This window comes from Capricornis sumatraensis, chromosome 2, assembly GCF_032405125.1.
Source record: "Capricornis sumatraensis isolate serow.1 chromosome 2, serow.2, whole genome shotgun sequence".
NCBI lineage: Eukaryota > Metazoa > Chordata > Mammalia > Artiodactyla > Bovidae > Capricornis > Capricornis sumatraensis.
Genome location: NC_091070.1, coordinates 100,953,841 through 100,972,101, shown reverse-complemented (window position 1 = coordinate 100,972,101; position 18,261 = coordinate 100,953,841).

The following is an 18,261-nucleotide window of genomic DNA, read 5'->3' as shown; positions in this document are numbered from 1 at the left end:
CTGGAGGCGCACTCGGCTCCGCCCAAGCAGTGATTGCAGCCCCACGCATCTGGGCTACCTCCTCTTCTCCCAAGGAGGCTGGTTTCCCTCATGCTCTGCACTAGGATTCCAGGCGGGGGCGCCCCGCACCTCCTACAGGTCTTGGCTGAGGAGCTGCTTCCTTGAGCTGGGGCTGTGGACGGGAGCCCAGACCCGCAGGGGCAGGCCCCAACCACCTGCACACGTCTCTGCTGGGGAGGAGAGCACTAGGGAAATGACGTCTGTCAGGCACCTTCTGGGTGCTCACCGAGTCAGCCTCAGCGTGTATGGGGCTGCAGACCACAGCCAGAGGCCCTGTGAGCCTTGTGCTCTCCGTGCTGTGCTGAGTCTGGGCGGTCAAGCAACCGTAAGAATAGACTTTCAGTTGCCCTCACTTTGCCTCTACTAGAGCCCTCAAGCTGGAGCGCTTGGCAGTGTGCAACCCACCGGCAACTAAGCCCTCCACAAGAACGCCTGGGGACTAGGTGCAAAGGCAAGGCAGGAGTGGAGCTGAGGCCAGGAAGGCGCCAGTAGCATCTCCCAGTCTCGCGCAGCCCGCTCCTTTCTGGACTGGAAGCCTAGCCGCGAGGCAAGTCTGGGCAAGGCTCGCCCAGGTCAGAGCAGCCTCACGCCAGCAACTCTGCCAGATCGGGCCTCTGAGCAGAGCTGGAGCTCTGCCGTACTGGAAGCGCACTCGGCTCCGCCAAAGCAGTGAATGCAGCCGCACACAGCAGGGCTGCCTTCTCTTCTCCCGAGGAGGCTCGCTTCCCACATGCTGTAAACTAGTCTTCCAGGCGGGGCCCCCTGCACCTCCCACAGGTCTTGGCTCAGAAGCTGGTTTCCTGAGCTGGGGCTGTGGACGGGAGCCCAGACACGCATGGGCAGGCCCAAACCACCTGCACACGTCTCTGCTGGGGAGGAGAGCACTAGGGAAATGACGTCTGTCAGGCACCTTCTGGGCGCTCACCGAGTCAGCCTCCGCGTGTGTGGGGCTGCAGACCCCAGCCAGGGGCCCTGTGAGCCTTGTGCTCTCCGTGCTGTGCTGAGTCTGGGCGGTCAAGCAACCGCTGGAGGAGCCCTGCAGTTGCCCTCCCATTGCCTCTAATAGAGCCCTCACTGCTGGAGCGCTTGGCAGGGTGCAACCCACCGGCAACTAAGCCCTCCACAAGAACGCCTGAGGACTAGGTGCAAAGGCAAGGCAGGAGTGGAGCTGAGGCCAGGAAGGCGCCAGTAGCATCTCCCAGTCTCGCGCAGGTTGCTCCTCCCTGGACTGGAAGCCTAGCCGCGAGGCAAGTCTGGGCAAGGCTCGCCCATGGCAGAGCAGCCTCACGCCAGCAACTCTGCCAGATCGGGCCTCTGAGCAGAGCTGGAGCTCTGCCGTACTGGAGGCGCACTCGGCTCCGCCAAAGCAGTGAATCCAGCCGCACACAGCAGGGCTGCCTTCTCTTCTCCCTAGGAGGCTCGCTTCCCACATGCTGTAAACTAGGCTTCCAGGCGGGGCCCCCTGCGCCTCCCACAGGTCTTGGCTCAGGAGCTGCTTCCCTGAGCTGGGGCTGTGGACGCGAGCCCAGACACGCAGGGGCAGGCCCAAACCACCTGCACACGTCTCTGCTGGGGAGGAGAGCACTAGGGAAATGACGTCTGTCAGATACCTTCTGGGCGCTCACCGAGTCAGCCTCCGCGTGTGTGGGGCTGCAGACCCCAGCCAGGGGCCCTGTGAGCCTTGTGCTCTCCGTGCTGTGCTGAGTCTGGGCGGTCAAGCAACCGTAAGAATAGACTTCCAGTTGCCCTCACTTTGCCTCTACTAGTGCCCTCAAGCTGGAGCGCTTGGCAGTGTGCAACCCACCGGCAACTAAGCCCTCTACAAGAACGCCTGGGGACTAGGTGCAAAGGCAAGGCAGTAGTGGAGCTGAGGCCAGGAAGGCGCCAGTAGCATCTCCCCGTCTCGCGCAGCCCGCTCCTTTCTGGACTGGAAGCCTAGCCGCGAGGCAAGTCTGGGCAAGGCTCGCCCAGGGCAGAGCAGCCTCACGCCAGCACTCTGCCAGATCGGGCCTCTGAGCAGAGCTGGAGCTCTGCCGTACTGGAGGCGCACTCGGCTCCGCCCAAGCAGTGATTGCAGCCCCACGCATCTGGGCTGCCTCCTCTTCTCCTAAGGAGGCTCGCTTCCCTCATGCTGTGCACTAGGCTTCCAGGCGGGGGCGCCCCGCGCCTCCTACAAGTCTTGGCTGAGGAGCTGCTTCCCTGAGCTGGGGCTGTGGACGGGAGCCCAGACACGCAGGGGCAGGCTCCAACCACCTGCACACGTCTCTGCTGGGGAGGAGAGCACTAGGGAAATGACGTCTGTCAGGCACCTTCTGGGCGCTCACCGAGTCAGCCTCCGCGTGTGTGTGGCGGCAGATCCCAGCCAGGGGACCTGTGAGCCTTGTGCTCTCCGTGCTGTGCTGAGTCTGGGCGGTCAAGCAACCGCTGGAGGAGCCCTGCAGTTGCCCTCCCATTGCCTCTAATAGAGCCCTCACTGCTGGAGCGCTTGGCAGTGTGCAACCCACCGGTAACTAAGCCATCCACAAGAATGCCTGAGGACTAGGTGCAAAGGCAAGGCAGGAGTGGAGCTGAGGCCAGGAAGGCGCCAGTAGCATCTCCCAGTCTCGCGCAGGCTGCTCCTTCCTGGACTGGAAGCCTAGCCGCGAGGCAAGTCTGGGCAAGGCTCGCCCAGGACAGAGCAGCCTCACGCCAGCGACTCTGCCAGATCGGGCCTCTGAGCAGAGCTGGAGCTCTGCCGTACTGGAGGTGTACTCGGCTCCGCCAAAGCAGTGAATGCAGCCGCATACAGCAGGGCTGCCTTCTCTTCTCCCGAGGAGGCTCACTTCCCGCATGCTGTAAACTAGGCTTCCAGGCGGAGCCCCCTGCGCCTCCCACAGGTCTTGGCTCAGGAGCTGCTTCCCTGAGCTGGGGCTGTGGACGGGAGCCCAGACACGCAGGGGCAGGCCCCAACCACCTGCACATGTCTCTGCTGGGGAGGAGAGCACTAGGGAAATGACGTCTGTCAGGCACCTTCTGGGCGCTCACCGAGTCAGCCTCCGCGTGTGTGGGGCTGCAAACCCCAGCCAGGGGCCCTGTGAGCCTTGTGCTCTCCGTGCTGTGCTGAGTCTGGGCGATCAAGCAACCGCTGGAGGAGCCCTGCAGTTGCCCTCCCATTGCCTCTGATAGAGCCCTCACTGCTGGAGCGCTTGGCAGTGTGCAACCCACCGGCAACTAAGCCCTCCACAAGAACGCCTGGGGACTAGTTGCAGAGGCAAGGCAGGAGTGGAGCTGAGGCCAGGAAGGCGCCAGTAGCATCTCCCAGTCTCGCGCAGCCCGCTCCTTTCTGGACTGGAAGCCTAGCCGCGAGGCAAGTCTGGGCAAGGCTCGCCCAGGGCAGAGCAGCCTCACGCCTGCGACTCTGCCAGATCGGACCTCTGAGCAGAGCTGGAGCTCTGCCGTACTGGAGGCGCACTCGGCTCCGCCCAAGCAGTGATTGCAGCCCCACGCATCTGGGCTACCTCCTCTTCTCCCAAGGAGGCTGGCTTCCCTCATGCTCTGCACTAGGCTTCCAGGCGGGGGCGCCCCGCGCCTCCTACAGGTCTTGGCTGAGGAGCTGCTTCCCTGAGCTGGGGCTGTGGACGGGAGCCCAGACACGCAGGGGCAGGCCCCAACCACCTGCACACGTCTCTGCTGGGGAGGAGAGCACTAGGGAAATGACGTCTGTCAGGCACCTTCTGGGCGCTCACCGAGTCAGCCTCAGCGTGTATGGGGCTGCAGACCACAGCCAGAGGCCCTGTGAGCCTTGTGCTCTCCGTGCTGTGCTGAGTCTGGGCGGTCAAGCAACCGTAAGAATAGACTTTCAGTTGCCCTCACTTTGCCTCTACTAGAGCCCTCAAGCTGGAGCGCTTGGCAGTGTGCAACCCACCGGCAACTAAGCCCTCCACAAGAACGCCTGGGGACTAGGTGCAAAGGCAAGGCAGGAGTGGAGCTGAGGCCAGGAAGGCGCCAGTAGCATCTCCCAGTCTCGCGCAGCCCGCTCCTTTCTGGACTGGAAACCCAGCTGCGAGGCAAGTCTGGGCAAGGCTCGCCCAGGGCAGAGCAGCCTCACGCCAGCAACTCTGCCAGATCGGGCCTCTGAGCAGAGCTGGAGCTCTGCCGTACTGGAGGCGCACTCGGCTCCGCCAAAGCATTCAATGCAGCCGCACACAGCAGGGCTGCCTTCTCTTCTCCCGAGGAGGCTCGCTTCCCACATGCTGTAAACTAGGCTTCCAGGCGGGGCCCCCTGCGCCTCCCACAGGTCTAGGCTCAGGAGCTGCTTCCCTGAGCTGGGGCTGTGGACCGGAGCCCAGACACGCAGGGGCAGGCCCAAACCACCTGCACACGTCTCTGCTGGGGAGGAGAGCACTAGGGAAATGACGTCTGTCAGGCACCTTCTGGGCGCTCACCGAGTCAGCCTCCGCGTGTGTGGGGCTGCAGACCCCAGCCAGGGGCCCTGTGAGCCTTGTGCTCTCCGTGCTGTGCTGAGTCTGGGCGATCAAGCAACCGCTGGAGGAGCCCTGCAGTTGCCCTCCCATTGCCTCTAATAGAGCCCTCACTGCTGGAGCCTTGGCAGTGTGCAACCCAACGGCAACTAAGCCCTCCACAAGAACGGCTGGGGACTAGTTGCAGAGGCAAGGCAGGAGTGGAGCTGAGGCCAGGAAGGCGCCAGTAGCATCTCCCAGTCTCGCGCAGCCCGCTCCTTTCTGGACTGGAAGCCTAGCCGCGAGGCAAGTCTGAGCAAGGCTCGCCCAGGGCAGAGCAGCCTCACGCCAGCGACTCTGCCAGATCGGGCCTCTGAGCAGAGCTGGAGCTCTGCCGTACTGGAGGCGCACTCGGCTCCGCCCAAGCAGTGATTGCAGCCCCATGCATCTGGGCTACCTCCTCTTCTCCCAAGGAGGCTGGTTTCCCTCATGCTCTGCACTAGGATTCCAGGCGGGGGCGCCCCGCACCTCCTACAGGTCTTGGCTGAGGAGCTGCTTCCTTGAGCTGGGGCTGTGGACGGGAGCCCAGACCCGCAGGGGCAGGCCCCAACCACCTGCACACGTCTCTGCTGGGGAGGAGAGCACTAGGGAAATGACGTCTGTCAGGCACCTTCTGGGTGCTCACCGAGTCAGCCTCAGCGTGTATGGGGCTGCAGACCACAGCCAGAGGCCCTGTGAGCCTTGTGCTCTCCGTGCTGTGCTGAGTCTGGGCGGTCAAGCAACCGTAAGAATAGACTTTCAGTTGCCCTCACTTTGCCTCTACTAGAGCCCTCAAGCTGGAGCGCTTGGCAGTGTGCAACCCACCGGCAACTAAGCCCTCCACAAGAACGCCTGGGGACTAGGTGCAAAGGCAAGGCAGGAGTGGAGCTGAGGCCAGGAAGGCGCCAGTAGCATCTCCCAGTCTCGCGCAGCCCGCTCCTTTCTGGACTGGAAGCCTAGCCGCGAGGCAAGTCTGGGCAAGGCTCGCCCAGGTCAGAGCAGCCTCACGCCAGCAACTCTGCCAGATCGGGCCTCTGAGCAGAGCTGGAGCTCTGCCGTACTGGAAGCGCACTCGGCTCCGCCAAAGCAGTGAATGCAGCCGCACACAGCAGGGCTGCCTTCTCTTCTCCCGAGGAGGCTCGCTTCCCACATGCTGTAAACTAGTCTTCCAGGCGGGGCCCCCTGCACCTCCCACAGGTCTTGGCTCAGAAGCTGGTTTCCTGAGCTGGGGCTGTGGACGGGAGCCCAGACACGCATGGGCAGGCCCAAACCACCTGCACACGTCTCTGCTGGGGAGGAGAGCACTAGGGAAATGACGTCTGTCAGGCACCTTCTGGGCGCTCACCGAGTCAGCCTCCGCGTGTGTGGGGCTGCAGACCCCAGCCAGGGGCCCTGTGAGCCTTGTGCTCTCCGTGCTGTGCTGAGTCTGGGCGGTCAAGCAACCGCTGGAGGAGCCCTGCAGTTGCCCTCCCATTGCCTCTAATAGAGCCCTCACTGCTGGAGCGCTTGGCAGTGTGCAACCCACCGGCAACTAAGCCCTCCACAAGAACGCCTGAGGACTAGGTGCAAAGGCAAGGCAGGAGTGGAGCTGAGGCCAGGAAGGCGCCAGTAGCATCTCCCAGTCTCGCGCAGCCCGCTCCTTTCTGGACTGGAAGCCTAGCCGCGAGGCAAGTCTGGGCAAGGCTCGCCCAGGGCAGAGCAGCCTCACGCCTGCGACTCTGCCAGATCGGACCTCTGAGCAGAGCTGGAGCTCTGCCGTACTGGAGGCGCACTCGGCTCCGCCCAAGCAGTGATTGCAGCCCCACGCATCTGGGCTACCTCCTCTTCTCCCAAGGAGGCTGGCTTCCCTCATGCTCTGCACTAGGCTTCCAGGCGGGGGCGCCCCGCGCCTCCTACAGGTCTTGGCTGAGGAGCTGCTTCCCTGAGCTGGGGCTGTGGACGGGAGCCCAGACACGCAGGGGCAGGCCCCAACCACCTGCACACGTCTCTGCTGGGGAGGAGAGCACTAGGGAAATGACGTCTGTCAGGCACCTTCTGGGCGCTCACCGAGTCAGCCTCAGCGTGTATGGGGCTGCAGACCACAGCCAGAGGCCCTGTGAGCCTTGTGCTCTCCGTGCTGTGCTGAGTCTGGGCGGTCAAGCAACCGTAAGAATAGACTTTCAGTTGCCCTCACTTTGCCTCTACTAGAGCCCTCAAGCTGGAGCGCTTGGCAGTGTGCAACCCACCGGCAACTAAGCCCTCCACAAGAACGCCTGGGGACTAGGTGCAAAGGCAAGGCAGGAGTGGAGCTGAGGCCAGGAAGGCGCCAGTAGCATCTCCCAGTCTCGCGCAGCCCGCTCCTTTCTGGACTGGAAACCCAGCTGCGAGGCAAGTCTGGGCAAGGCTCGCCCAGGGCAGAGCAGCCTCACGCCAGCAACTCTGCCAGATCGGGCCTCTGAGCAGAGCTGGAGCTCTGCCGTACTGGAGGCGCACTCGGCTCCGCCAAAGCATTCAATGCAGCCGCACACAGCAGGGCTGCCTTCTCTTCTCCCGAGGAGGCTCGCTTCCCACATGCTGTAAACTAGGCTTCCAGGCGGGGCCCCCTGCGCCTCCCACAGGTCTAGGCTCAGGAGCTGCTTCCCTGAGCTGGGGCTGTGGACCGGAGCCCAGACACGCAGGGGCAGGCCCAAACCACCTGCACACGTCTCTGCTGGGGAGGAGAGCACTAGGGAAATGACGTCTGTCAGGCACCTTCTGGGCGCTCACCGAGTCAGCCTCCGCGTGTGTGGGGCTGCAGACCCCAGCCAGGGGCCCTGTGAGCCTTGTGCTCTCCGTGCTGTGCTGAGTCTGGGCGATCAAGCAACCGCTGGAGGAGCCCTGCAGTTGCCCTCCCATTGCCTCTAATAGAGCCCTCACTGCTGGAGCCTTGGCAGTGTGCAACCCAACGGCAACTAAGCCCTCCACAAGAACGGCTGGGGACTAGTTGCAGAGGCAAGGCAGGAGTGGAGCTGAGGCCAGGAAGGCGCCAGTAGCATCTCCCAGTCTCGCGCAGCCCGCTCCTTTCTGGACTGGAAGCCTAGCCGCGAGGCAAGTCTGAGCAAGGCTCGCCCAGGGCAGAGCAGCCTCACGCCAGCGACTCTGCCAGATCGGGCCTCTGAGCAGAGCTGGAGCTCTGCCGTACTGGAGGCGCACTCGGCTCCGCCCAAGCAGTGATTGCAGCCCCATGCATCTGGGCTACCTCCTCTTCTCCCAAGGAGGCTGGTTTCCCTCATGCTCTGCACTAGGATTCCAGGCGGGGGCGCCCCGCACCTCCTACAGGTCTTGGCTGAGGAGCTGCTTCCTTGAGCTGGGGCTGTGGACGGGAGCCCAGACCCGCAGGGGCAGGCCCCAACCACCTGCACACGTCTCTGCTGGGGAGGAGAGCACTAGGGAAATGACGTCTGTCAGGCACCTTCTGGGTGCTCACCGAGTCAGCCTCAGCGTGTATGGGGCTGCAGACCACAGCCAGAGGCCCTGTGAGCCTTGTGCTCTCCGTGCTGTGCTGAGTCTGGGCGGTCAAGCAACCGTAAGAATAGACTTTCAGTTGCCCTCACTTTGCCTCTACTAGAGCCCTCAAGCTGGAGCGCTTGGCAGTGTGCAACCCACCGGCAACTAAGCCCTCCACAAGAACGCCTGGGGACTAGGTGCAAAGGCAAGGCAGGAGTGGAGCTGAGGCCAGGAAGGCGCCAGTAGCATCTCCCAGTCTCGCGCAGCCCGCTCCTTTCTGGACTGGAAGCCTAGCCGCGAGGCAAGTCTGGGCAAGGCTCGCCCAGGTCAGAGCAGCCTCACGCCAGCAACTCTGCCAGATCGGGCCTCTGAGCAGAGCTGGAGCTCTGCCGTACTGGAAGCGCACTCGGCTCCGCCAAAGCAGTGAATGCAGCCGCACACAGCAGGGCTGCCTTCTCTTCTCCCGAGGAGGCTCGCTTCCCACATGCTGTAAACTAGTCTTCCAGGCGGGGCCCCCTGCACCTCCCACAGGTCTTGGCTCAGAAGCTGGTTTCCTGAGCTGGGGCTGTGGACGGGAGCCCAGACACGCATGGGCAGGCCCAAACCACCTGCACACGTCTCTGCTGGGGAGGAGAGCACTAGGGAAATGACGTCTGTCAGGCACCTTCTGGGCGCTCACCGAGTCAGCCTCCGCGTGTGTGGGGCTGCAGACCCCAGCCAGGGGCCCTGTGAGCCTTGTGCTCTCCGTGCTGTGCTGAGTCTGGGCGGTCAAGCAACCGCTGGAGGAGCCCTGCAGTTGCCCTCCCATTGCCTCTAATAGAGCCCTCACTGCTGGAGCGCTTGGCAGTGTGCAACCCACCGGCAACTAAGCCCTCCACAAGAACGCCTGAGGACTAGGTGCAAAGGCAAGGCAGGAGTGGAGCTGAGGCCAGGAAGGCGCCAGTAGCATCTCCCAGTCTCGCGCAGGTTGCTCCTCCCTGGACTGGAAGCCTAGCCGCGAGGCAAGTCTGGGCAAGGCTCGCCCATGGCAGAGCAGCCTCACGCCAGCAACTCTGCCAGATCGGGCCTCTGAGCAGAGCTGGAGCTCTGCCGTACTGGAGGCGCACTCGGCTCCGCCAAAGCAGTGAATCCAGCCGCACACAGCAGGGCTGCCTTCTCTTCTCCCTAGGAGGCTCGCTTCCCACATGCTGTAAACTAGGCTTCCAGGCGGGGCCCCCTGCGCCTCCCACAGGTCTTGGCTCAGGAGCTGCTTCCCTGAGCTGGGGCTGTGGACGCGAGCCCAGACACGCAGGGGCAGGCCCAAACCACCTGCACACGTCTCTGCTGGGGAGGAGAGCACTAGGGAAATGACGTCTGTCAGATACCTTCTGGGCGCTCACCGAGTCAGCCTCCGCGTGTGTGGGGCTGCAGACCCCAGCCAGGGGCCCTGTGAGCCTTGTGCTCTCCGTGCTGTGCTGAGTCTGGGCGGTCAAGCAACCGTAAGAATAGACTTCCAGTTGCCCTCACTTTGCCTCTACTAGTGCCCTCAAGCTGGAGCGCTTGGCAGTGTGCAACCCACCGGCAACTAAGCCCTCTACAAGAACGCCTGGGGACTAGGTGCAAAGGCAAGGCAGTAGTGGAGCTGAGGCCAGGAAGGCGCCAGTAGCATCTCCCCGTCTCGCGCAGCCCGCTCCTTTCTGGACTGGAAGCCTAGCCGCGAGGCAAGTCTGGGCAAGGCTCGCCCAGGGCAGAGCAGCCTCACGCCAGCACTCTGCCAGATCGGGCCTCTGAGCAGAGCTGGAGCTCTGCCGTACTGGAGGCGCACTCGGCTCCGCCCAAGCAGTGATTGCAGCCCCACGCATCTGGGCTGCCTCCTCTTCTCCTAAGGAGGCTCGCTTCCCTCATGCTGTGCACTAGGCTTCCAGGCGGGGGCGCCCCGCGCCTCCTACAAGTCTTGGCTGAGGAGCTGCTTCCCTGAGCTGGGGCTGTGGACGGGAGCCCAGACACGCAGGGGCAGGCTCCAACCACCTGCACACGTCTCTGCTGGGGAGGAGAGCACTAGGGAAATGACGTCTGTCAGGCACCTTCTGGGCGCTCACCGAGTCAGCCTCCGCGTGTGTGTGGCGGCAGATCCCAGCCAGGGGACCTGTGAGCCTTGTGCTCTCCGTGCTGTGCTGAGTCTGGGCGGTCAAGCAACCGCTGGAGGAGCCCTGCAGTTGCCCTCCCATTGCCTCTAATAGAGCCCTCACTGCTGGAGCGCTTGGCAGTGTGCAACCCACCGGTAACTAAGCCATCCACAAGAATGCCTGAGGACTAGGTGCAAAGGCAAGGCAGGAGTGGAGCTGAGGCCAGGAAGGCGCCAGTAGCATCTCCCAGTCTCGCGCAGGCTGCTCCTTCCTGGACTGGAAGCCTAGCCGCGAGGCAAGTCTGGGCAAGGCTCGCCCAGGACAGAGCAGCCTCACGCCAGCGACTCTGCCAGATCGGGCCTCTGAGCAGAGCTGGAGCTCTGCCGTACTGGAGGTGTACTCGGCTCCGCCAAAGCAGTGAATGCAGCCGCATACAGCAGGGCTGCCTTCTCTTCTCCCGAGGAGGCTCACTTCCCGCATGCTGTAAACTAGGCTTCCAGGCGGAGCCCCCTGCGCCTCCCACAGGTCTTGGCTCAGGAGCTGCTTCCCTGAGCTGGGGCTGTGGACGGGAGCCCAGACACGCAGGGGCAGGCCCCAACCACCTGCACATGTCTCTGCTGGGGAGGAGAGCACTAGGGAAATGACGTCTGTCAGGCACCTTCTGGGCGCTCACCGAGTCAGCCTCCGCGTGTGTGGGGCTGCAAACCCCAGCCAGGGGCCCTGTGAGCCTTGTGCTCTCCGTGCTGTGCTGAGTCTGGGCGATCAAGCAACCGCTGGAGGAGCCCTGCAGTTGCCCTCCCATTGCCTCTAATAGAGCCCTCACTGCTGGAGCGCTTGGCAGTGTGCAACCCACCGGCAACTAAGCCCTCCACAAGAACGCCTGGGGACTAGTTGCAGAGGCAAGGCAGGAGTGGAGCTGAGGCCAGGAAGGCGCCAGTAGCATCTCCCAGTCTCGCGCAGCCCGCTCCTTTCTGGACTGGAAGCCTAGCCGCGAGGCAAGTCTGGGCAAGGCTCGCCCAGGGCAGAGCAGCCTCACGCCTGCGACTCTGCCAGATCGGACCTCTGAGCAGAGCTGGAGCTCTGCCGTACTGGAGGCGCACTCGGCTCCGCCCAAGCAGTGATTGCAGCCCCACGCATCTGGGCTACCTCCTCTTCTCCCAAGGAGGCTGGCTTCCCTCATGCTCTGCACTAGGCTTCCAGGCGGGGGCGCCCCGCGCCTCCTACAGGTCTTGGCTGAGGAGCTGCTTCCCTGAGCTGGGGCTGTGGACGGGAGCCCAGACACGCAGGGGCAGGCCCCAACCACCTGCACACGTCTCTGCTGGGGAGGAGAGCACTAGGGAAATGACGTCTGTCAGGCACCTTCTGGGCGCTCACCGAGTCAGCCTCAGCGTGTATGGGGCTGCAGACCACAGCCAGAGGCCCTGTGAGCCTTGTGCTCTCCGTGCTGTGCTGAGTCTGGGCGGTCAAGCAACCGTAAGAATAGACTTTCAGTTGCCCTCACTTTGCCTCTACTAGAGCCCTCAAGCTGGAGCGCTTGGCAGTGTGCAACCCACCGGCAACTAAGCCCTCCACAAGAACGCCTGGGGACTAGGTGCAAAGGCAAGGCAGGAGTGGAGCTGAGGCCAGGAAGGCGCCAGTAGCATCTCCCAGTCTCGCGCAGCCCGCTCCTTTCTGGACTGGAAACCCAGCTGCGAGGCAAGTCTGGGCAAGGCTCGCCCAGGGCAGAGCAGCCTCACGCCAGCAACTCTGCCAGATCGGGCCTCTGAGCAGAGCTGGAGCTCTGCCGTACTGGAGGCGCACTCGGCTCCGCCAAAGCATTCAATGCAGCCGCACACAGCAGGGCTGCCTTCTCTTCTCCCGAGGAGGCTCGCTTCCCACATGCTGTAAACTAGGCTTCCAGGCGGGGCCCCCTGCGCCTCCCACAGGTCTAGGCTCAGGAGCTGCTTCCCTGAGCTGGGGCTGTGGACCGGAGCCCAGACACGCAGGGGCAGGCCCAAACCACCTGCACACGTCTCTGCTGGGGAGGAGAGCACTAGGGAAATGACGTCTGTCAGGCACCTTCTGGGCGCTCACCGAGTCAGCCTCCGCGTGTGTGGGGCTGCAGACCCCAGCCAGGGGCCCTGTGAGCCTTGTGCTCTCCGTGCTGTGCTGAGTCTGGGCGATCAAGCAACCGCTGGAGGAGCCCTGCAGTTGCCCTCCCATTGCCTCTAATAGAGCCCTCACTGCTGGAGCCTTGGCAGTGTGCAACCCAACGGCAACTAAGCCCTCCACAAGAACGGCTGGGGACTAGTTGCAGAGGCAAGGCAGGAGTGGAGCTGAGGCCAGGAAGGCGCCAGTAGCATCTCCCAGTCTCGCGCAGCCCGCTCCTTTCTGGACTGGAAGCCTAGCCGCGAGGCAAGTCTGAGCAAGGCTCGCCCAGGGCAGAGCAGCCTCACGCCAGCGACTCTGCCAGATCGGGCCTCTGAGCAGAGCTGGAGCTCTGCCGTACTGGAGGCGCACTCGGCTCCGCCCAAGCAGTGATTGCAGCCCCATGCATCTGGGCTACCTCCTCTTCTCCCAAGGAGGCTGGTTTCCCTCATGCTCTGCACTAGGATTCCAGGCGGGGGCGCCCCGCACCTCCTACAGGTCTTGGCTGAGGAGCTGCTTCCTTGAGCTGGGGCTGTGGACGGGAGCCCAGACCCGCAGGGGCAGGCCCCAACCACCTGCACACGTCTCTGCTGGGGAGGAGAGCACTAGGGAAATGACGTCTGTCAGGCACCTTCTGGGTGCTCACCGAGTCAGCCTCAGCGTGTATGGGGCTGCAGACCACAGCCAGAGGCCCTGTGAGCCTTGTGCTCTCCGTGCTGTGCTGAGTCTGGGCGGTCAAGCAACCGTAAGAATAGACTTTCAGTTGCCCTCACTTTGCCTCTACTAGAGCCCTCAAGCTGGAGCGCTTGGCAGTGTGCAACCCACCGGCAACTAAGCCCTCCACAAGAACGCCTGGGGACTAGGTGCAAAGGCAAGGCAGGAGTGGAGCTGAGGCCAGGAAGGCGCCAGTAGCATCTCCCAGTCTCGCGCAGCCCGCTCCTTTCTGGACTGGAAGCCTAGCCGCGAGGCAAGTCTGGGCAAGGCTCGCCCAGGTCAGAGCAGCCTCACGCCAGCAACTCTGCCAGATCGGGCCTCTGAGCAGAGCTGGAGCTCTGCCGTACTGGAAGCGCACTCGGCTCCGCCAAAGCAGTGAATGCAGCCGCACACAGCAGGGCTGCCTTCTCTTCTCCCGAGGAGGCTCGCTTCCCACATGCTGTAAACTAGTCTTCCAGGCGGGGCCCCCTGCACCTCCCACAGGTCTTGGCTCAGAAGCTGGTTTCCTGAGCTGGGGCTGTGGACGGGAGCCCAGACACGCATGGGCAGGCCCAAACCACCTGCACACGTCTCTGCTGGGGAGGAGAGCACTAGGGAAATGACGTCTGTCAGGCACCTTCTGGGCGCTCACCGAGTCAGCCTCCGCGTGTGTGGGGCTGCAGACCCCAGCCAGGGGCCCTGTGAGCCTTGTGCTCTCCGTGCTGTGCTGAGTCTGGGCGGTCAAGCAACCGCTGGAGGAGCCCTGCAGTTGCCCTCCCATTGCCTCTAATAGAGCCCTCACTGCTGGAGCGCTTGGCAGTGTGCAACCCACCGGCAACTAAGCCCTCCACAAGAACGCCTGAGGACTAGGTGCAAAGGCAAGGCAGGAGTGGAGCTGAGGCCAGGAAGGCGCCAGTAGCATCTCCCAGTCTCGCGCAGGTTGCTCCTCCCTGGACTGGAAGCCTAGCCGCGAGGCAAGTCTGGGCAAGGCTCGCCCATGGCAGAGCAGCCTCACGCCAGCAACTCTGCCAGATCGGGCCTCTGAGCAGAGCTGGAGCTCTGCCGTACTGGAGGCGCACTCGGCTCCGCCAAAGCAGTGAATCCAGCCGCACACAGCAGGGCTGCCTTCTCTTCTCCCTAGGAGGCTCGCTTCCCACATGCTGTAAACTAGGCTTCCAGGCGGGGCCCCCTGCGCCTCCCACAGGTCTTGGCTCAGGAGCTGCTTCCCTGAGCTGGGGCTGTGGACGCGAGCCCAGACACGCAGGGGCAGGCCCAAACCACCTGCACACGTCTCTGCTGGGGAGGAGAGCACTAGGGAAATGACGTCTGTCAGATACCTTCTGGGCGCTCACCGAGTCAGCCTCCGCGTGTGTGGGGCTGCAGACCCCAGCCAGGGGCCCTGTGAGCCTTGTGCTCTCCGTGCTGTGCTGAGTCTGGGCGGTCAAGCAACCGTAAGAATAGACTTCCAGTTGCCCTCACTTTGCCTCTACTAGTGCCCTCAAGCTGGAGCGCTTGGCAGTGTGCAACCCACCGGCAACTAAGCCCTCTACAAGAACGCCTGGGGACTAGGTGCAAAGGCAAGGCAGGAGTGGAGCTGAGGCCAGGAAGGCGCCAGTAGCATCTCCCCGTCTCGCGCAGCCCGCTCCTTTCTGGACTGGAAGCCTAGCCGCGAGGCAAGTCTGGGCAAGGCTCGCCCAGGGCAGAGCAGCCTCACGCCAGCACTCTGCCAGATCGGGCCTCTGAGCAGAGCTGGAGCTCTGCCGTACTGGAGGCGCACTCGGCTCCGCCCAAGCAGTGATTGCAGCCCCACGCATCTGGGCTGCCTCCTCTTCTCCTAAGGAGGCTCGCTTCCCTCATGCTGTGCACTAGGCTTCCAGGCGGGGGCGCCCCGCGCCTCCTACAAGTCTTGGCTGAGGAGCTGCTTCCCTGAGCTGGGGCTGTGGACGGGAGCCCAGACACGCAGGGGCAGGCTCCAACCACCTGCACACGTCTCTGCTGGGGAGGAGAGCACTAGGGAAATGACGTCTGTCAGGCACCTTCTGGGCGCTCACCGAGTCAGCCTCCGCGTGTGTGTGGCGGCAGATCCCAGCCAGGGGACCTGTGAGCCTTGTGCTCTCCGTGCTGTGCTGAGTCTGGGCGGTCAAGCAACCGCTGGAGGAGCCCTGCAGTTGCCCTCCCATTGCCTCTAATAGAGCCCTCACTGCTGGAGCGCTTGGCAGTGTGCAACCCACCGGTAACTAAGCCATCCACAAGAACGCCTGAGGACTAGGTGCAAAGGCAAGGCAGGAGTGGAGCTGAGGCCAGGAAGGCGCCAGTAGCATCTCCCAGTCTCGCGCAGGCTGCTCCTTCCTGGACTGGAAGCCTAGCCGCGAGGCAAGTCTGGGCAAGGCTCGCCCAGGACAGAGCAGCCTCACGCCAGCGACTCTGCCAGATCGGGCCTCTGAGCAGAGCTGGAGCTCTGCCGTACTGGAGGCGTACTCGGCTCCGCCAAAGCAGTGAATGCAGCCGCACACAGCAGGGCTGCCTTCTCTTCTCCCGAGGAGGCTCACTTCCCGCATGCTGTAAACTAGGCTTCCAGGCGGAGCCCCCTGCGCCTCCCACAGGTCTTGGCTCAGGAGCTGCTTCCCTGAGCTGGGGCTGTGGACGGGAGCCCAGACACGCAGGGGCAGGCCCCAACCACCTGCACATGTCTCTGCTGGGGAGGAGAGCACTAGGGAAATGACGTCTGTCAGGCACCTTCTGGGCGCTCACCGAGTCAGCCTCCGCGTGTGTGGGGCTGCAAACCCCAGCCAGGGGCCCTGTGAGCCTTGTGCTCTCCGTGCTGTGCTGAGTCTGGGCGGTCAAGCAACAGTAAGAATAGACTTCCAGTTGCCCTCACTTTGCCTCTACTAGAGCCCTCAAGCTGGAGCGCTTGGCAGTGTGCAACCCACCGGCAACTAAGCCCTCCTCAAGAACGCCTGGGGACTAGGTGCAAAGGCAAGGCAGGAGTGGAGCTGAGGCCAGGAAGGCGCCAGTAGCATCTCCCAGTCTCGCGAAGCCCGCTCCTTTCTGGACTGGAAGCCTAGCCGCGAGGCAAGTCTGGGCAAGGCTCGCCCAGGGCAGAGCAGCCTCACGCCAGCACTCTGCCAGATCGGGCCTCTGAGCAGAGCTGGAGCTCTGCCGTACTGGAGGCGCACTCGGCTCCGCCCAAGCAGTGATTGCAGCCCCACGCATCTGGGCTGCCTCCTCTTCTCCCAAGGAGGCTCGCTTCCCTCATGCTGTGCACTAGGCTTCCAGGCGGGGGCGCCCCGCGCCTCCTACAGGTCTTGGCTGAGGAGCTGCATCCCTGAGCTGGGGCTGTGGACGGGAGCCCAGACACGCAGGGGCAGGCTCCAACCACCTGCACACGTCTCTGCTGGGGAGGAGAGCACTAGGGAAATGACGTCTGTCAGGCACCTTCTGGGCGCTCACCGAGTCAGCCTCCGCGTGTGTGGGGCGGCAGATCCCAGCCAGGGGCCCTGTGAGCCTTGTGCTCTCCGTGCTGTGCTGAGTCTGGGCGGTCAAGCAACCGCTGGAGGAGCCCTGCAGTTGCCCTCTCATTGCCTCTAATAGAGCCCTCACTGCTGGAGCGCTTGGCAGTGTGCAACCCAGCGGCAACTAAGCCCTCCACAAGAACGCCTGAGGACTAGGTGCAAAGGCAAGGCAGGAGTGGAGCTGAGGCCAGGAAGGCGCCAGTAGCATCTCCCAGTCTCCCGCAGGCTGCTCCTTCCTGGACTGGAAGCCTATCCGCGAGGCAAGTCTGGGCAAGGCTGGCCCAGGACAGAGCAGCCTCACGCCAGCGACTCTGCCAGATCGGGCCTCTGAGCAGAGCTGGAGTTCTGCCGTACTGGAGGCGCACTAAGCTCCGCCAAAGCAGTGAATGCAGCCGCACACAGCAGGGATGCCTTCTCTTCTCCCGAGGAGGCTCGCTTCCCGCATGCTGTAAACTAGGCTTCCAGGCGGGGCCCCCTGCGCCTCCCACAGGTCTTGGCTCAGGAGCTGCTTCCCTGAGCTGGGGCTGTGGACGGGAGCCCAGACACGCAGGGGCAGGCTCCATCCACCTGCACACGTCTCTGCTGGGGAGGAGAGCACTAGGGAAATGACGTCTGTCAGGCACCTTCTGGGCGCTCACCGAGTCAGCCTCCGCGTGTGTGGGGCTGCAGACCCCAGCCAGGGGCCCTGTTAGCCTTGTGCTCTCCGTGCTGTGCTGAGACTGGGCGGTCAAGCAACCGTAAGAATAGACTTCCAGTTGCCCTCACTTTGCCTCTACTAGAGCCCTCAAGCTGGAGCGCTTGGCAGTGTGCAACCCACCGGCAACTAAGCCCTCCACAAGAACGCCTCGGGACTAGTTGCAGAGGCAAGGCAGGAGTGGAGCTGAGGCCAGGAAGGCGCCAGTAGCATCTCCCAGTCTCCCGCAGGCTGCTCCTTCCTGGACTGGAAGCCTATCCGCGAGGCAAGTCTGGGCAAGGCTCGCCCAGGGCAGAGCAGCCTCACGCCAGCACTCTGCCAGATCGGGCTTCTGAGCAGAGCTGGAGCTCTGCCGTACTGGAGGCGCACTCGGCTCCGCCAAAGCAGTGAATGCAGCCGCACACAGCAGGGCTGCCTTCTCTTCTCCCGAGGAGGCTCGCTTCCCACATGCTGTAAACTAGGCTTCCAGGCGGGGCCCCCGGAGCCTCCCACAGGTCTTGGCTGAGGAGCTGCTTCCCTGAGCTGGGGCTGTGGACGGGAGCCCAGACACGCAGGGGCAGGCCCAAACCACCTGCACACGTCTCTGCTGGGGAGGAGAGCACTAGGGAAATGACGTCTGTCAGGCACCTTCTGGGCGCTCACCGAGTCAGCCTCCGCGTGTGTGGGACTGCAGACCCCAGCCAGGGGCCCTGTGAGCCTTGTGCTCTCCGTGCTGTGCTGAGTCTGGGCGTTCAAGCAACCGCTGGAGGAGCCCTGCAGTTGCCCTCCCATTGCCTCTAATAGAGCCCTCACTGCTGGAGCGCTTGGCAGTGTGCAACCCACCGGCAACTAAGCCCTCCACAAGAACGCCTGAGGACTAGGTGCAAAGGCAAGGAAGGAGTGGAGCTGAGGCCAGGAAGGCGCCAGTAGCATCTCCCAGTCTCGCGCAGGCTGCTCCTTCCTGGACTGGAAGCCTAGCCGCGAGGCAAGTCTGGGCAAGGCTCGCCCAGGACAGAGCAGCCTCACGCCAGCGACTCTGCCAGAAAGGGCCTCTGAGCAGAGCTGGAGCTCTGCCGTACTGGAGGCGCACTCAGCTCCGCCAAAGCAGTGAATGCAGCCGCACACAGCAGGGCTGCCTTCTCTTCTCC